This window comes from Camelina sativa, chromosome 14 (genome assembly GCF_030686135.1).
Source record: "Camelina sativa cultivar CO46 ecotype springtype chromosome 14, ASM3068613v1".
NCBI lineage: Eukaryota > Viridiplantae > Streptophyta > Magnoliopsida > Brassicales > Brassicaceae > Camelina > Camelina sativa.
In genome coordinates this window covers 15,312,224-15,323,932 of record NC_141893.1, presented here as the reverse complement: position 1 = coordinate 15,323,932, position 11,709 = coordinate 15,312,224, and the positions used below count along the sequence as shown (strand labels likewise).

The 11,709-nt window shown below is 28.4% G+C and overlaps 1 long non-coding RNA gene across 1 annotated transcript; it reads left to right on the top strand.

The window, feature by feature from the left end:
• The first annotated feature begins 8,599 nt into the window (after positions 1–8,599).
• On the top strand, positions 8,600–9,754 carry LOC104741736 (uncharacterized). The gene is made up of 2 exons (XR_015579625.1): positions 8,600–8,833; positions 9,156–9,754. It is a non-coding gene; the product is annotated as an uncharacterized LOC104741736 (long non-coding RNA).
• The last annotated feature ends 1,955 nt before the right edge of the window (positions 9,755–11,709 follow it).

Here is an 11,709-nt window from a genome sequence, read left to right as displayed (position 1 = left end):
GTAAATTCCGTACGTTTAGAATACCATAGTTATAAACAGAATCAAAACGTAAAATGAATCTAGGATGTTATATTAATATGAAACTATGAGTAAATTACTAATATTTTAATAAATCAAGTGGTGGTATTTAATCGTTCGATAAAGAGATCTAGCATCTCCACCATCCTTAAACGTAAATAGATTATTTACTATTGTAAAATTTTTGAATCCGAGATATTAAATATTGAAATATATAACGAGAATTAATCGTATAGACGAAGTGTAAATCAACAACATACATATACTAATTTAAATTGTACTGGTCACATGTCGATGCAACTGACATAAGTTATATCGTAGCTAGGCTTTAGAAATATCAAAATCAAATAGACGTGAAGTTATATGATCGAATATGCTTGCATATTTTCATATTTTATATATATTTAAAGCCTACGATATATGCTTGAAAATAAAAAAAATTATTGGACACATATATGCTCTAGAATCCCTTTCTTTTAAAACTTGCCAGACAAATCAATAATTTTGATCCATATATATATATATATATTCCAATCTATATTTAAATTATATATTTTATTTTATATGAATTATATAAAGACTATTTTAAAAATACAGATAGGCTAAAATACAGTTTCTATAATTATAATAAATATATTTGTGGAAGATAGACTCCATATCTTGACTGTCATAACTAAAATTATAGTCTGAGCTATATTAGACAAAATAGATTATAATTGAAGAAAGAAAAGTCTGTTCTATAATGATAAAATTTATTATTTTAAAGTATAATGAAGTAAAAATAGAACTGTTTCTTAGATATAGTAACAGCCTATACGTCTAATGGAAAAAAGGTAAAGCACAATATTAAACAGCTAAAGATTTATTCTAGTAATTTTATTTGTGATAAATATTCTCCCTGTATTGCATCGATGCCTAATGTCATCAAAATATTAAGTGTCATCAAAATAAAAATATAGACAAAATCTACTAATTTTTTTCTTCAAATAATTAAAAAAAAAAATGTTTCTCAAATAAAATAATCCCAAAAGGCCTAATGAAAAAGGTAAAGCACAATTTTAAAAAGTGGTAGATTTATTACAGTAAGTGAAAATAGATTACATAACTTGGATCATTAAATAAATCATAAATGTCATAGTTTAAAATTATAAAATATTTTCTAGATAAAAGCTGAAATTTAAATAAAATTAAATTAGTAATAAAAATGGTTCTTAAATAACATAACCCTAAAAGGCCTAATGAAAAAGAGAAGCACAATTTAAAATATATATTAGATTTATTGTAGTAGTTCATGTAATCAACTTGACATTTTAGGTGATTTGTGTAAATTTACAAATACTATGTTATTCAATCATATATTTTAAAATCCACTGTTATTGAAGTGATGATTTAAAAATTTACTTTAAAATCCACTAATATTCAAAACAGTTTGTGTATTTAGATTTTAATGATTTTTTGGGATTTTTGAGGAGTTGAGAGGATTTGTTTAGTTAGAAATTCAGAAATCCAAATCTCATGGTTTTAGGTGGGGATTTGAATTTTTTTTTTAAAAAAATCATATCAATTTCCCTAAAATCATCAAAATCATTTAAAATATTATGAAAACACAAATCACCTAAAATGTAAAGTTGAATACACTCCCGTAGATTTATCGTAGTAGTTTTTGTGAAAAATAGATTTTGTATATTGGATCATCAACTAAATGTCACAATCAAAATAATACAATACTTTTTAGAAAAAATCTGAAATGTAAAGTACCTTTTTCTAATTACAGTTACATTTTTTTACTCTAACATGCATTTAAATTTTACTTTCATTCAAAAATTCATTAACACATTCAAAAATTTCAAGTATGATAATTTTATTTTCTGTTAAAAGTTGAATTCCATTATTATCATTAATAAAAATTTCATAGTATTTTTTTTACTAATTAAAGTTTTATTTATTTTACTTAATTCATTTTTATTTAAATATTTTTTTATTAATTATAAGTAACGTAAATGTATACACTAAATGAATATTTACTATAATTTATTGTAAAAGATAATATTTTCTAAGGTGGACATCGTAAATAGAGAAAGAAATCTCTAATTATATATTAGCTTTTATTGCTAAATGGCACTATATATAAATAGAGATAAAGAATAGCTTAGTTTCACCATTGAAAGCAAAGAGAAAAAAAATACATATACTTAAAAAATGAAGAATGTCTCGTTGAAGCTGTTTTTATTTGTTACTCTTCTTTTCGTTGTCTTCCGTAAGTATTATATTTTTCATTTCTCACTTTACTTAGTAAAATAACATATAACTATACTATAAAAAGAAACTTGGAGAAATAAAATTTTATGCGATTGAAATCTATATGTTTTAGATGCATCTTAAGGTTTATGTGGGAACATATATAAGTTTTTCGTCTGAAAGAGAAGTCTAATTTGTTTTACTGTTTGAACTGACACATTATTCATATGATTATGCAGGAGAAGATCTTGCAATGGCCAAGCGATGCGACGTAAACTCTGAGTGTCACGGCTTACAATCTTGTCAGAGAGGCCCAGTATTAGGATACTGCGACAATGGAACTTGCAAGTGTCTATCATTACCAGCGATGAATACAAAAACCATCGATGTGAATCATGGAGGAATATGCGATACATACCTCGAGTGTGGAAGCATGTTATGCTCTGATTATCGTAGGGCATGTTGCATAAATGATAAATGTGCGTGTCGTAAACCAGGCCAAAATGTACCCAACTTCCCAAATTAAATTATGTTTAAATCTTCATTGTTATAATCGACTATCAATGAGTTATTAAGCACTTTGTATCCATCGACAACTTTTCTAATAAAATCAGCTGTTTTGAAAGAATAAATGTCTCATTTAAGTAATTTCATTATAAACCATTTGTTAACTATATGAGGTGCAATTATATTGAGCCGATAGAATCCTTGTTCTTAGTCGTCTATGGATTTAGACATGTTAAATTTTAAGAGGGGGTATTGAAACATGGATTTTAAAAGATTTTGAGTTTCTTTTAAAATCATGTGTTATTCAACTTGTGTTTGTTAAATCCCTTCTCAAATCTCATGTTATTGAACTTGACATTTTAACAAAATCATTCAAAATAACTCACAATCTCTTGTTATTCAATCAAGAATTTATAAAAGTCATATCAAATCCACTGTTATTCAAACTTAACACTTTCTTTTCAAAAATTACTAAAAACTGATTTTGAGAAATTTTGGATACCTTTTTACTTAAAAAAACTGTAATGAACAAATCTCATCTCTAGAGGTGTTATTTCGAAGGATTCTTAAAAAAAAAAAAAAAAAAAAAGACCCAGACTCCTAGTTATATTTTTTCTTATCGTCAAAAAAGATAGAATAATCTTCTTTTCATATTGTTCTTCAATCTCTCAAAAACAGGTTCAATGTAAGGAATTTCCTTTCAATGTTGGATTAAACCCAGATTTAAAAAATCTTCTTAGTCGTCATATTCTCGACTTCATAGAAATAAAACTGCTGATGATTTTTTTTGGATCAAATTTAAATTGCAGATGATAAGCTTTGATAAATTCTATATTAGAAATTGATTTGTTCATCTTTTTGTTGTTAAGAGAAACACATTGAAGTAGTGATGCACTAGCATTTCCGTTCCCTGAAACAAAAATGTGTATAAAAAAAGAAAAAGTAGTCTAGTTTTTGTTGTTAAGAGAAGGGCATGTACTTTAGTTGACCTGCAAATATGTTTGACAAACTCTCCTAATTTCATATATAGAGAAGCCTTTGATTACTCAGACTTTGCTTGCTACCATTATACAAAATAGTCTTCAAGATGTATAGTAAATCTCTTCCATCATGAATCACAAATTAGAAATTCAAAGAAGATGCTGAAAGGAAGTCAACTTGTATGTTTAGTTGTCTACCAAAGTCTTTTCAAAGGAACTCAACTTATATATGCCTTTGAAATTGAAACTTTGTCATTTGATCATATTAGATCATAACATTAACTAACAATAGATATTCATGTGATATTCCACCATTTTTTACATGACAATGATAGTGTTTTGTTTTGTGCTTTGATAAAGGGATCGATGATATGAATAAACCCAACTTTTTTTTTTCTACAAATCTCTCAGAATCATCTACCAAAATAAATCTCATCAAATCACAAGCTAATTTTCTTTTTTTTTTCTTAAAAATAAAAAATAGACAATTCTACCAAATAATCTAAAAACTCACTTAAATCTCTCAAAATCTAAAATTTCTAAAATCTCACAAAATCCTCTCAAATCTGTGTTCAATATATAGAGAAGCCTTTGATTACTTAGACTTTGCTTGCTACCATTATACAATATAGTCTTCAAGATGTATAGTAAATCTCTTCCATCATGAATCACAAATTAGAAATTCAAAGAAGATGCTGAAAGGAACTCAACTTGTATGTTTAGTTGTCTACCAAAGTCTCTTCAAAGGAACTCAACTTATATATGCCTTTGAAATTGAAACTTTGTCATTTGATCATATTCAGATCATAGCATTAACTAACAATAGAGATTCCTGTGATATTCCACCATTTTTTACATGGCAATGATAGTGTTTTGTTTTGTGCTTTGATAAAGAGATCGATGATGTGAATAAACCCAACTTTTTTTTCCTACAAATCTCTCAGAATCATCTTACCAAAATAAATCTCATCAAATCACAAGCTAATTTTCTTTTTTTTCTTAAAAATAAAAAATAGACAATTCTACCAAATAATCTAAAAACTCACTTAAATCTCTCAAAATCTAAAATTTCCAAAATCTCTTCAATACCCCCCCCCCCCCCCTAAGTGAAGGCATGCATCCAAATCTTGAATTTGATAGATCTTCAAAAATCTAAAACTTCCAAGGAATATTTGCACTCACACCCACTCTCTTTTCTTTCTTTTTATCAATATACAATATTTTTTCTCTTTTTCTCTCTTACAATATAATGAGAAGGAACAAGAAAAACAAATGTTAAATTCACAAATTCTCCAATTATTCAATTCATCTTTATTTTTTCTCTTTCTTTCTCATTTTTCTTTCTCTCTCTCTCTCTCTCTCTCTTTTTTCTTGGTATTCCTTTCTTTAACATTTGTTTTTCATTTTAATTAATATATATTTTAGGTGTAACTTGTAAATAAACATTGTTTGCATATTTCAATTTTTTGTTTCCACAAAAACTAGAGTAATTTATAAGTTCAATCTAAATCAAATATAATTAAATGGTGCTCATAGCCAAATCAACAATTTTTAAGTCCAAACTAAATTAAGTAAATAATTTTGGAATTGAAAATTTTATTGAACTAAATTTTCTATCTAAAAAATTGTATTCTAGCACATTTTTCTATCTAAAAAATTTATCAATAAATATGTATCCATATAGACACCGTTTGAAACTCTTGTTTGATTCTATAAGATGTGTTTATGCTTGATGTGGATACTATTACAATTTTTGGATACAAGTTACACATGGTCATATAGATACTATTACATGTGGATACTATTACAATTCATGGATACAAGTTACAACGACATCATCAAATCCATATAACCATGGTCATGTGGATACTATTACAATTCATGGATACAAGTTACACATGTGGATAGTAACTTTAAATCCATGTGGAGTTAGTGCATTAATGTTCACTTTTTAAGATACATGGTTAGGCTTTCACATTTTGTGTCTAGTATTAAGTGTGTTAGGCTTAAAGATTTAGGTCTTCCGTGGATTCAATGTTTGTGTATAGGGTTCGGGTAATATGTTTCTTGTATAAGCTTCAATGTTTCCGATTTAAAAACATGTGTTACTATTACCCACATATTCTATTGGTATCTACATGACCACGAACATATGGATTGATTTGTCGTTGTACCATAAACCCTAAATCTAAGCCCTAAATCCTAAATCCTAAAACCTAACATCTAAACCCTAAACCTAAAACATTGATGTTGAATCCACATAAACTTGTCAATTCACCGTTTACTTTGAATAATTGTTTGTTTAATATTTATTTATGACAAGCCACAAATTGATTTGATATGTTTTTTTTTGTATTTTAGTAAGTATCCATAATTTATCATCCACATAACAGTGAACAAATGTTCAACTACAAATGGATAATGTCTAATACAATAATTCATTTAACATATAGCAAAATGCATCTTAAAATATAGCAAAAATAAAATAATAATTTATTGTATAAAAATAAATAGATAATTTTTTTGATAATAACTAACTAAAGTAAAAACAACAAAAAAAAATAAAGAGATAAAGAGAGAGAGGTCGACACAGCCAAAAAAAATATCTTTATTAGTTAGCTTGCTTAGTTTTTGAGGGCAAACTAGGTTTTACCCCGTGGTACACCACGGGTCTATTATTTTGTTGATATATATACTGTTAACAGTTGTAAGTAAAAACTCTTGTTTCACAAGTTGAGAATATACATTTTACGATTTGTTAGTTATGAATTAGGAATAAATGATCTGACATATTCTTATTATGATTTTCAATTGATATTATTGGATTAATAGTGTACATTTAAAGCTAATAAGATCTTACCAAATATGTAATCGATTATTAAACGCAAATTAGATATTTCCTAAGATGTATTCATCTTGAATTAGTTGTTATATTATAGGGATGTGATTAAGAGGATGTGATTACATAATTTGGGTTATCAATTCTTTTTGTCAAACTCGGCCCTAAAAATTCGGCATGCAAATTAGATTTTTCCTAAGATACAATGGGTATTAATTAGATCTAAATAAGTACGCTATGGATTAAAAACCGGCTCAAAATATTCGGCAATCTTAAGGAGGATCCGAATAATTGAATCGGTTATAATTTTAATTAAAAACCCAACCCGAAGTTGGCAATAAGTAATGACACCCTATTGTACTCCAAAAATGTAATCCGAGCTCTATATCCGTTTATAAAAATTCAAATCACATTATATGCTGAAAAAAATCTAAAATTTTATTAGCTTTATGTATTAAATAGTAATTAAAATAATTAAATATAATATTAAATAAAAATGAAAGGAGTTATATTTTAATCTAACATATTGATTTAAATTAGATAGATATATTTTAGGAAATTAATATTATCAAATAAGGAAATAATTGTGTTTGGTTGTAAGGATTGTAGAGAATTTAGTTGAGACTTGTTTGGATACAAAGATAAGAGAGGATGGCACAAAAATGTACTTCAAAAATGTTAAGATAGACTAGGTTTGACCTCGTGGTACACCACGAGTAACTTTTTAAAAAATACTTTTAAATATATTATAAATAGATCAAGTTTATTTGAATTTTAATATAAATGTTAAATTGTTATATGTGTGTGTTCTCACAGTAATTAATAAAAAGGTTAAGATAGATATTCATTACATATTAAAATAATTCAAATGTGAAATAATCTATATCCGAATATACTTGTTTGGTTACAAAAATTCTAAAACAATTTTTAAAATATATATCCGTTTATAAAAATTTAAATCACATCAAATACTAAAAAAACATCTAAAATTTTATTAACTTAATGTATTAAATAGTAATTTAAACAATTAAATATAAGATTAAATAAAAGTGAAAGGAGAATTATATTTTAATCTAACATATTGCTTTAAATTAGGTAGATAGATTTTAGGAAATTAATATTATCAAATAAGGAAATCATTGTGTTTGGTTGTAAGAATTGTAGAGAATTTAGTTGAGACTTGTTTGGATACAAAGATAAGAAAGGATGACACAAAAATGTACTCCAAAATTGTTAAGATAGATTGGTCACAAAATTTGTGAACAATAGTGAAGAAGTGTGTAAAAATACACCAATAGCAAAAAGTATGTCAAAATGAAAAATGTTTATACAAAAATAGGTGTAAATGCAAATAACCCAACTTCCAATATGATCAATGTTTTTGGTGGATGGATGGTTTTTACTGGATTTCTGGAAGAGTTCATATATTCATGTCGGGTTCAGTGTTTCGGAGTAAAATTTTAGATATAAATTATTGCTGAAATTTATTTTTCCAAAGAAAAAGAATTATAGCTGAAGAGAGAATTATACTTTTGTCTTCTTTTGTTTTTGTCAACAACTTTACTTAGTTTTTTGCCTCCTCAAAATTATTAAATCAAGTATATTTTCATAAAAATAGTAAATTAAAAACTGTTTTAAAATATAAAAAAAGTAAAACACAGTTTTAAAAACTGTAGAATATTATAATACTTTTGTTTTATGAGACTTCTAACTGAAAATAAAGTCTTCTCTATATTAAACAAGAAAAAAGTTGTAACCAAAGGAAAAAAGTCTATTCTGTATTGGTAAAATATAATACTAAATTAAAGTATTTTTTCAAATAAATTAAAGATAAAAAAGTTTCATATATAAATTAATGCCCAAAAGGCCTGATGGAAAAGGTAAAGCACAATTTTAAGATATTTATTGTAGTAGTTTTATTTGTGAAAAATAGGTTCTGTATGTTGGATTGGATCATTACATAAATGTCATGATTTTATTTGTGTAAAAATAGGTTCTGTATATTGGATTTTATCATTAAAATAAATGTCATGATTAAAAATAAAAAATGAAGATCTATTTTAAATAAAATATGAAATTTAATGTAAAATTTCTCCATCCCCTATATAACTGAACTCAAGACTAGCTAAATTTCTCACTAAACCTAACTCATCCAGCAGCATTCACATACAATTAAACAAACATTGTTTAGCTATGAGCAACCTTTCTTTTATGATGGCTTTTCTTCTCTCCTTCTTGTTGCTCTTCTCTTGTAAGTAAACGTGAATTTTTCATTGGTAATTCATTTTAATGGTGAAGTGGTTCCAAGATTTTGCATAATTTAAGAAATTATACAAATTGTGTGGAATTGTAATTTATGTTTAGTAGTTTGTGATAAAATCGACCATTTTGAAGATTTTCGCTTAGTTTTATGTTTCCAGTATATTCATGAATTTAATATTTTGAGGATTCTTCTATGTCACGATGCTACCTCCAATATTTGATTTAATGTTTCTAACTACAGTAATTTTTGAAAACATATGTAGTATACTAAATTTGACATGTTTTATTTTTTCTTAAAATATATATTGAAGGTCAAAGCATAATTATTGAGGCCAGGGAAAGCAAAGAATGTGTAGGAAAATGTCCTCCTAAGCCTTCCCCTTCAATGATAGATGCAAAAGAAGGAGTCAACAAATGTCCTCCTACTCCTTCTCCTTCGATGATAGATTCAGAAGAAGGAGTCAATAAAAAAGGTAAAGATATAGGCAAATGTCATAAATCTCCTACTCCTTCGATGATAGCTTCAGAAGAAACACTCAACAAAGTATGTATGGACAATAAAGGAAATAAAATCAAATGTCATTGCAAGTGTCCTAAGCATAAAGCTCATACTCCTTCTCCTTCGATGATGATGGATTCAGAAAGAGCCAACAACATGAACCATAAAGGACATATGGGTAAATGCCCTCCTAGTCCTTCCCCTTCAATGATAGATTTAGAAGGAGTACTCATCAAAGAATGTATGGACCATAAAGGACGTATGAACAAATGTCATTGCAAGTGTCCTAAAGCTAAAACTCTCACTCCTTCCATGAATGATTATGGTTTTTTAAATTAGATGTAAGCCTCAATTATATTTTCTTCATATAATAATATTAATAAAAAGGGTCAACATAGTTATCTATTTTAATCTGATATAGTGATATAATCGATTTCTATATGACAATGCTTAATCGTATAAACCAAAAATTGGTTTAGACACATGACGATCTCCGAATAATTATAACTTGTGGTGTACATGTATATGGATGAATTTTATTCGAATTACTCAAAATGTATAATGCAAACGATTTTACATATTAAACCAAATTTACAAGCTCATGCATACAAATCGTTGTAATGTCGTCCATGGCTACACAACACAAAAATGCAAAACAAATCACGTATCTAAGAAGCTAGCTGCACACAGAAACCCCACTATAAAACCAAACACACACAAAAAATCCCAACTGAAGGGAAACACAATCAGAAAGAGAAAACGAAGTATATGTCGGGAAACCTTGTTCACGAAGAGGGCCTTCGCTATTGGTTTAGAACTCACATCGGCTAGATTTTTTTTTTCCCTGCGTTAGCATCTATTTTTTTCTTTTTCATCTCAAATCTTTTAACTTTCAATGTCGCATTCATTGTACAAATATCAAAGCTTCCCAACAAGAGAAACAACGCAAAAGCCTTAAACCCTAGCCACATTTTCCCATTCTTGTTACAAGAACCGTTTCCGTACTGTTACGTTTACTACCGGCTAAGTTGTTGTATAATGGACCAGGCCCAATTACGCAGAAACATTAATTCGTTATTTTTTGTGTTTATTGCAGACAACAAAATATACCATAGGTTGGCTGCTTTAGATTCACAAAAAGTTCAACTTCAACTTCATTCTCCCCATAAGATTCGCGCTCTTCACAAAAGGTCAAAAGCAAACGACAGAAACCGAAAGTGCAAATTTCTTAATACATTTAAATCATTCATAATTCATAGTACTAGTTTTAACTTTTAACTATCACGATTTTCTTTATTAAGTGGGGGCTGGGAAGTATATACTGTACGACATTAATACATTATATGAAATATACCGAGAACAGACCTAGGCCTAAAATACTCGAGACGTTGTATAATCCAGTAAGATAACATGTCGACACTGGTTAGTACGTAATGTCGACACTCTCTTTGATTGAAAAGAGTCGTCAAGTCTATTCCCCTTATATAAGACGAAGACAAAATCTTATCTATTCCATACTTCAAAACTTCCACAGAAAACAAAGTAAGAGATCATGGCTAAATCTCCTGTCACTTTCTCTGCGGCCACTACCGTCTTCCTCCTCATCCTCTCCATCTCCCATTTCCCACGCTCTGTCTGAATCCGACGAAGAGTGCAAGCCCGAGTCTGACAACACATGTACGGACAAAACCAGAGCATTTGATCTCAAACTCATAGCAATCTTCTCAATCCTCACCACCAGCCTAATTGGCGTTTGCCTCCCGTTCTTTGCTCGTTCAGTTTCCGCGTTCCAACCGGAGAAATCTCTCTTCCTCATCGTCAAATCGTTCGCCTCAGGAATCATCCTCGCCACTGATTTCATCCATGTTTTGCCTGATTCTTTCGAAATGCTCTCATCTCATTGTCTTAACGATGAACAACGCAAAGGCCTTAAACCCTAGCCATATTTTTCCCCATTCTTGTTACAAGAGTTGCTCACTCGTTTCGTCTATCTCTCACTCACTGAAAGATCATGAGTCGTTTCCGTACGTTTACGTACACATCCTCTCGAAGCTATATACATATAAACACGGGCTAACGGCAAACTTGATGTATATATAATGGGACTAGGCCCTGTTACGCCGAAACTTTTCATTCATTGTTTTTTTGTGTTTATCCGCAGACCACAAAAAAAATACTATGCTAAGCTATAAGATTCGCTCTCCTCACGAAAGGTCAGAAGCAAACGACAGAAACTGAAAGTGCAAATTTCTCTATCCGTTTAAATCATTCATAAATCATCCAAGCTTTAACTTTTAACAGTCAATAATTTATCGTGGAGAGATGGTTTTTTTACTGGATTTCTGGAGGAGTTCATAGATTCATCT